The sequence below is a fragment of the Podarcis muralis genome, chromosome 15 (assembly GCF_964188315.1).
Source record: "Podarcis muralis chromosome 15, rPodMur119.hap1.1, whole genome shotgun sequence".
NCBI lineage: Eukaryota > Metazoa > Chordata > Lepidosauria > Squamata > Lacertidae > Podarcis > Podarcis muralis.
Window position 1 is genome coordinate 24,214,228 of NC_135669.1, and position 8,911 is coordinate 24,223,138.

Consider the following 8,911-nt stretch of genomic DNA (forward strand, 5'->3'; position numbering starts at 1 on the left):
AAGTATTGGGGCGGGGGGACCAAACAAACCACTGCTCTGCATGCTGTCCTAAATGTTTCTATTGGGATAGCAGGCTCCATTACCTATTGAAATCCTTTTGTATGCGCTGTTTAGCTAGTGTATCTTGGTTAGAGAATAGACGTTACCTGTTGCAATGTCACATATACAGAGATACTTGTAGGTAAGAAAATAATAAAGTTGTTTATTGTTTATTGTAGGAAATGTGTAATTTGAATACAAAAGCTTCTAATCTAACTAGCTAGTCTAGAGAAGAACAACGCCGTCATGCTGGCACTTTTGATCTCTCAGAGGCAGGTGTGCACTTAGGGGTTGGCAAAACCAGCCCACACCGGGGTTATAGGCCCAGGTGGGGGGGGGGGATGCATGAACTAGGGCTGCCATATTTCAAAAAGTGAACAACCAGACACAAAGGTTGTTGAGTTGTTGTTTTTGCAAAATCTCAAAACAAAAATGAGTTTTTGAGCTATTCTTTATGAAATTCACCCAAATCTACACTACTGACATGGGCTACCATATGTCTGGGTTTCCCCGGACATTTCAGCAATTTTCGCCCGGACTGAATACCGGCTATGACCAGGAAGTTCCAGAAGTATGGCAACCCTAGGTGAAGGCACACAAAAATCACCCCAGAAATCTGTCTCCAGTTATGTGTGTAAGGTTTTGAGTTGAGACAAGAACTTGGAGCTGAGCAGTAGAAGAAACAGCAGGGCAGTATGAAGGTGGACTGTTGGAGACTATGGAGGAGATAACGTATATTTGTGTGAACAATCTACTTTTAACCATGGATTGCTTTTTCTTAAAGGCACCTGGGAAAGTCCCCTCTCAGAGAAGCATCTAACCCTTCCTGCACCCAACTGACAGCATCCTCTTGGCTCTTTGTTATCAGCCAAGATGAATAGAAAGAGTGAACATGCTATCAGCTGAGGCTAAGCTTACAGGTGATAGGCACTGTACAGGTAACTTTGAGAAAATGTGAACTGCTATCATTTCAAGGCTAAGATTCTTCCTGGTCTATGAAGTGGTATTAGGATTTCTTACAGAGTTATCAAGCAATGTTGTCTCCCTCTCTTTCCAAACTTAATGTACATAATGCTGCTCTTGTTCAGTGTGAAGTCCTCAGAACTGATGAGGCAGATAGAAATGATTGACGGCATCTGGCTCTTGGATGTTCGAGCTGATCGCTGATGGTTATGACTCACTGCCACCCAAGGCAAAGTGGACTCTCTTCTTTCTCCATGACATATACAACTTCCTTACTCCTCTAAGACCAGCTGCAGAACCTGCTGGGATGGCACAGCTAAAATGTCAAAGCACAGATAATGGTTACCACGATCGCAGGGGTTACTTTATCTCTGCAAAGTTACAAAATGCTAATATTCCAGGTTTCCTTTTTAGTCAATTATTCTCACTGCTCAATAGACTAGACTAAGGCTTTTGCTTCTTTCTCATTCATGTTCTGAAGACTCATTTGTGCAGCAGACACCTTTCTTCATATAGCACAATCCTAACCATGTCTACTCAGAAGTAAGTCCTGCTGAATTCAGCATTCCCTCTAAAACTTTATCCGATGAAAACAGAGATGTCCCCTCCAACATTTCTCTGATGAAAATAGGGATGTCCTATTCCATACCCTCCAATGAAAATAGGGACATCCTAAGGAAAAGTGGGACATTCTGGGATCAAATCAGAATCTAGGGACACTTGGAGGGTCTGATTCAACCTGGCTTATTCCCAAGTAGGTGGGGATAGGATGCCAGCCTTAATGATCAGTTTGCACATAGTATGTTGGTTTGTTTGACTTGCATTCATATTTGTGCTGGTATGTCAAGCTTTAAACCTTGCAGAAACTCTGTTAATCCCAAAGCAACAAGGAAGTGACATCCTGGGACTTGGCCCACAGAGTATCCTCTGACATCAAGGATTTCCTAGTTATTGAATACCTTAGCTGCTTTCTCCATCCAAGGCAAAGAGATGATGATGATGATGATTATAAACCAATAATATAGTTGCCTACAAACCAAAGATCAGTAACAACAGGGAGCAGAAGAGGAGCAATAAACAAAACAGAATGAGTCATTAATATGTTCAATGATTAATTACTTAATCACCAATACAGTGGTACCTTAGGTTAAGTACTTAATTCGTTCCGGAGGTCCGTACTTAACCTGAAACTGTTCTTAACCTGAAGCACCACTTCAGCTAATGGGGCCTCCTCCTGCTGCTGCGCCGCCAGAGCATGATTTCTGTTCTCATCCTGAAGCAAAGTTCTTAACCTGAAGCACTATTTCTGGGTTAGCGGTGTCTGTAACCTGAAGCGTATGTAACCTGAAGTGTATGTAACCTGAGGTACCACTGTAATAAATTTCTGAAGGTCAGCTGAAACATGCATGCATACATAAGTAATTTTATTTTCATGCCACTTTTCCATAGTTTAAACAATGCTCAAGGAGGCTTGGAACATGAACATAATACATAATAGCAACATAACAAAAGTAGTCACAACCTATAAATAAAACATAAAAAATAGGCAAATAACAAGATTCCATCCTCCCAGGGCCGGATTTAGGTTTGATGAGGCCCTAAGCTACTGAAGGTAATGGGGCCCTTTATATGTACAGCTGTCCTTTGTCAACAACAAATTGTAACTGTTTTTTGTGTGTTGAATATATGGTATATGGTAATTTATGGACCTAATAGGTATCTAAAGCCATTTGCACATAACAAAATATGTATTTTATCAAAGAAATCGTTGAACTGAAATACAATTAAGAAGAAGTATATTTTTGGGGGGAGGCAAGAGAGTGGGGCTCTAAGCTATAGCTTGTTTAGCTTATATGTAAATCTGGCACCGCGTCCTCCCTTGCACAGAAACTGATGAGACTGGCCACTGAATCTTGCTTTAATGCGAGCAATGGAACAGTATCCTTTAGGGCACCTGCGGCCACCAGACTTGTTCAGGGGTTAGAGGTCAGGCATTTGACATGTTTAGTTCTGATCTCTGACAGAGGAGAATGGCAGGGAGCCTCTAGGGCAGCTGGGGGACTGCCTTGGAGCATATTCCACCTGAAGTGCTTGCATCACTGAGGACAGGCCCACACTATACACTAAAAATATATTACACTCACATTTTAAACATACGGCATCCCCCAAACAGAAGGAATGGCCTGCTGACTGGAGGCCTCCTAGCACCTGCCACCTGAGGTAATTGCCTTACCCTGTCCACCGTGTCCAGTTATTCCGTCTTTGCGCAATCCAAAGTAGGACCCATATGAGTTGACAACCTAGCACCTAATGTGTTTTACACATTTTGCCCTGAGGCAACAATCCCTTTGCATATGCTTACTCACTGCTGGAGAAGCCACGTTGCCATCTGATTTCTCTGACACATGTCAGTATTTGTAGTTCTTTGAAATGACCCTTCTGCTCTAACAGATATACAGTGCTTGTTGTTGTTTAGTCGTTTAGTCGTGTCCAACTCTTTGTGACCCCATGGACCAGAGCACGCCAGGCACTTCTGTCTTCCACTGCCTCCCGCAGTTTGGACAGACTCATGTTTGTAGCTTCGAGAACACTGTCCAGCCATCTCGTCCTCTGTCGTCCCCTTCTCCTTGTGCCCTCCATCTTTCCCAACATCAGGGTCTTTCCAGGGAGTCTTCTCTTCTCATGAGGTGGCCAAAGTATTGGAGCCTCAGCTTCACGATCTGTCCTTCCAGTGAGCACTCAGGGCTGATTTCCTTAAGGATGGATACGTTTGATCTTCTTGCAGTCCATGGGACTTTCAAGAGTCTCCTCCAGCACCATAATTCAAAAGAATCAATTCTTCGGCGATCAGCCATCTTTATGGTCCAGCTCCTGAACCATTTGCAGCTGATGTAAGGGGCAGGCAGTTTCAGCTATGCAGGTACTTGCTGATGGCAAATAATTGCCGTTGCTGTGTTGAAGCAGGTTGTCCACTCTTTGTCCCATAAAACCAGGGCAGACAACATAAAAAGGACCAATTTTACTGTGACGTCTTTTCCTCCATGACCACAGTGTGTTGCAATGTGATTTTATTTATTTATTTATTTATTTATTTATTTATTTATTTATTTATTTTTGGCAGCATGCTGTGCTAAGCCTCCATGGGGGAAAAACAGCCACAACACCAAGATACAGAATTTATGGGTGAATATGGTGATGGTTTACCTTGGGAAGCTTCCTTGAGTTCCTAGCAAGGCACAAATGGGTTGCACATAATGCATTTATTGAGGAGTCTTCATATGGGGCAGGCTGGGAGCCAGAATGCTGAGAGTGTAAGCAACAGAAGCTAGCTTCTGTTGTAGAACCATTAGGTGTTCTTTCACCTCCACCATTTCTGTTCCTCTTACTCATACCAGGAAGTGTGAATCTCCAGATGATATGGGACTAAAACTTTCATCATTCCCAACCACTGGCTATACTGGCTTGGAATGATGAAAACTGCAGTCCAACAATAACTGGAGAGTACCACATTGGCTACCCTTTGATTTTGCAGGGATGGGGAACCTCCAAACATTGATGGATGCCCATCTTCCCATTGCTGACTGGGCTCATGAGAGCTTGAGTCCAGCTACATCTGGAGATCAACAGGTTCTCCACCTTTGACGAATACACACACACACACATGTGCAGATGACTGTGCTGGAGCAGAAAGGGAGAAAAACACAAAAATGGCGCTGCAAAACCACCCACCACCCACCAGCACTCCATACTTGCCTGGAGCAAAATACTGGTTGTAGCAGTTGTTGGAGCCAAGCAGGTGTTAGTGGCCACCAGCAACAGTGAGATATCTAGATGCTGAAGGGATCACTTAAAGACACACATTGGCTAGGTCACCTGATAAGTGCTGCCCATAAACAATACTACAGATTGATACAGTTGGCATAATAAGAATAAATGTAGCAAAGCACTGTACCTGTAAATATTGTAAATATCTGTTGATGTCTCCAGATGAGAGGTGAACCAAATGCTATTCAGAAAGTCTATGGAACTTGCTGGGTCTGAAAGGTTATTGCTTTGCTGTTCCTATTGATTGCTTCCTGTTCCTGAATCTAATTAGTTATCAATTTCCTGTTGTGCTCTTCTGTTTATTCTCACTGGGTTTTAAAACTCCGTTTGGTTAATGCTCATATTATCATGAATTTTTAACACATGGATTAAAAAGTTTTAGGGATGCAAATGTTTTAACACATTAAAATAACGCATGCTTGGGGAAGAGTTTATTTTTTTGTAGATAGCTGTGAGAGTTGCACATCCAATTTCTTATGAAAGCACCCTACTTCAGCATCAATGCCCATACTGAGGACCCAACTTAATCCAAATAAGTTATGTTAAACTGGATTCATTCATTCATTCACCCACACATTTCTCTTGCATCACCTCTGGTAAGATTTCAGTGGTAGCTGAATCATACCAAGGGATTTAGAAAGTGTGAATCAGGTTTTGGGAAGTAAGAAATGAACACCAGCTCATTCACATACCATTATTCATGCATACATAATTTGCATTTAATTTGGTTTTGGCTAATTATAGATCCAACTTGATTTCACCAAGATCGATAGGTGTTTCAGAAGAGAACTGAAACTCTATTCAACAGCAAACAGGAGGATTCAAGAAAGTCACCTAACATTTCCTTCCCACAGTACCTTTTTGTACCTCGGTGTTTGTACCTCTTTGTACCTCGGTGTTTGTGAAGAATACACATAAGTTTATTTTGCCATATGTACATGCAGAAAGTCAGCTTGTGAGTTCCTTACAAATAATAGCTAATGGGTATAAGCTTAAAAAGTTAGCTTTGGTTTGCAAATGTCAGCTTCCAGTATTTTATTTTCAATTTTGTAAACTTTTTATCTGATTCAGAACATTTTCTTTTATATATGCAGTCATATATTCACAAGCCTCCATTTATTATAAGTGCACACATGGTTATTATTAAGTTGATTTGGACTAACACTCCCACCCCATTCCACATCTGTATTTTCATGGTTTTGTGCAAAGCTGTTGCTTTTGGAGGAGGAGTTAGCAACCATTGTATAGATCAGCCATTGAACATTATAATCAAAGGGTCCTGGAAACCAGTTTTAGGTTGCTAGGTAAAGGGTTGAAGAAAAGACACATAGCATTTTCAGAGCTATCACTTGTTTCCCATGCAAGACCAACTAGTCAGGAAGAGCCACAAGATTCCACTGCCAAGGACGAGCCGGTGGCGCCAGGATGAGGGATCTAGATTTGCTAGGCACTGGAGAACATTTGGGGAGCAGGCTGTACAAAGGACAGATGCTTCACCTAAACCAAAATGGAACCAGGCCTTTGGTGCTTAAAATAACAACTAAAACAAATGGATAGAAAGCAGCTTTTAATCCAAATTGGGGTGGGGGAGTCAACGGGAACCGAGAAACAGTACACTACAGTATAGTGTATTTTAGAATAGGGTTTTAGAGTTTTTAGGGGGTTTTGAATGTTTTATGTAGTTTTGTAGTAGTTTTATGTAGTTTTGTAGTAGTTTTATGTAGTTTTGTGATAGTTTTATGTAGTTTTATGTAGTTTTGCAATTTCATTGTCCTGCATGGGACAATGACAATAAAGATATATCGTATCGTAAACATCTGGTTTGAGATAACTGATCCTACAGAGATGGGGTTCTGAAAGTGTATACTCTCAAGGAGGAAGAGGATAGAGGAAAAAAGACTGTCACAATTTTCAGATACACTAAATGACTGTCCTATTTATCTACCTGCACTCGTGTGCCTTCGAACTGCTAGGTTTGCAGGAGCTGGGACAGAGCAACGGCAGCTCACCCCGCCGTGGGGATTCAAACTGCCGACCTTTTGATCAGCAGGCCCAAGAGCCTCAGTGGTTTAGAACACAGTGCCACCTGTGTCCCACTGTCCTATAGAACACTTAGCAAGAGGAGATGGACATTCATTTTATAGAGAGTGGTAACCAGGCTCCAGTTATTACAGATGTAACTGTTGAGCTGGGAACCACTGGGAATCACCATTAATTCACCACTGGAAATTACCAGTAAAGGGAATATTAAGGGGAAATGTCAGAAGATTGGATTTCTCTAAAATAAGCGAGTGGGTTAAAAAGGAGTTGAAGGAGAAGTCCAGAGTGTTGAATCTCTTCAGGAAGCCAGGAGGTTATTTTAAAACAATATGACAAAAGCCTTGATAGTATGAGTAAAAAGGGCACATAGATACCAGACAGTGCCGGATTTACATATAAGCTAAACAAGCTATAGCTTAGGGCCCCACTCTCCTGGGGCCCCCAAAAAAATTTAAAGGAAAAAAACCTGGATGTACATTTCCAAAATATAAGATAAAAAACAAATAAAATAAAACCTACATACAGCAACAGTGTTTTGTGTTGTGTAGGCTTCTATGATGTATGTATTTTGTTATGTGGCTTTAGATACTTATTAGGTCCATAAATTACCATATAGCATATATTCAACACAAAAAACAGAGACAATTTGTTGTTGACAAAGGACAGCTGGACATATAAAGGGCCCCATTACCTTCCATAGCTTAGGGCCTCATCAGACCTAAATCTGGCCCTGATACCAGCATAGGTCAATAAGGAAGCTATAAAAGGCCGTGCTTTTGTTAAAAAAGTATGTTTTGTACAAATGAAGGAAATTAAAAAGAGCAAGAATTCTGGCCAAAAAAGAAAAAAAAGAAAGATAAGAAGAATGAATGCAAAGGAAGACACTGAGGAGCAAATTGCTGAGGGTGTGTTTGTGTGGGTAGCAGTGACAGTCCCCAACTGCTCTCCTCTGTGTGGCCAACAGTCTGCTGCCCTCACAGATGCTGGAGGACTCGGTGATGTCACTACCATTGATGTAAGAGTCAGCTTCTACTCCAGTTGGCTTCTGTACATGTAATGGAGAAGTGATACCATCTTTCCCTTTGCTTAAGGCCGCAAAATGTATTGAGCTGCCTAAAGCTTCCCTGGGAGATATTTTTGCAAGCAAGTTGCCACAACTGGAAAGGTAATGGTCTCTGTAAGCCCCCACATGACTTAGTGGGGCACCAAGGGGGTGATCAAAATCAGTTTCCATAACAGAGGACTAGGAACCAGGAAGCTACAGATCTGTTGAGCTAATCTCTTTCCCAAGTAAATTGGTAGAGGTTGATTATATAACCAACAGGCAATGTTTACAAAGGAGGAAATGAAGCAGTAAGGGTTCCCAAGTATCATCAGTGGGGTTTTTTAAAAAAAATGATCTGGAGTCAAAGGTGGGCAGTGAAATAACCAAATTATCATGATGTGAAGTACTCCACAAGTTGTCTCAACATCATATGAATGAGCAAACAGAAAGGTAAAAGGGAATCAATGTATGGGAATGAAGACTGAGACTTATTTCATATATATGAAGTATATAGGGAAAATCCTCATTTCATACATTTCTAGGGTCTAAATTGGACATGTATATTTCCTGCAAAAGAGATTGGGGTCATGGTGGACAGCTCAGAGAAAAACACCCATGCAGTTTGCAGCGGAAGTGAGACAGACAAGGATGGGGTTTACATTATGTAGTTATTAATGAGGATATTGATGGTGAAAGTGATAGAACTATTGATGCTACAATACCTTAGTATAAATCCAGGAATTAATTCAGCTCAGCTCACATTTTAATACAAACCTAATCTGCTCTTCCTGAACCAATACACCAATGATATTTTGAATATTCGGTATAATTTTAGTTGCCCCATCTCAGAAACAGTGCAGAGTTGAGAAAGTCACAACTGAGGCTACAATCCTTCCCTGGGAATAAGTTTCAGTGAACACAGTGTCTTCTGCACAACTATGAACATAACTGAATTGTGAAATGATTGGGACAGTGAAGAACTTTCCCTATAAGTAAAAG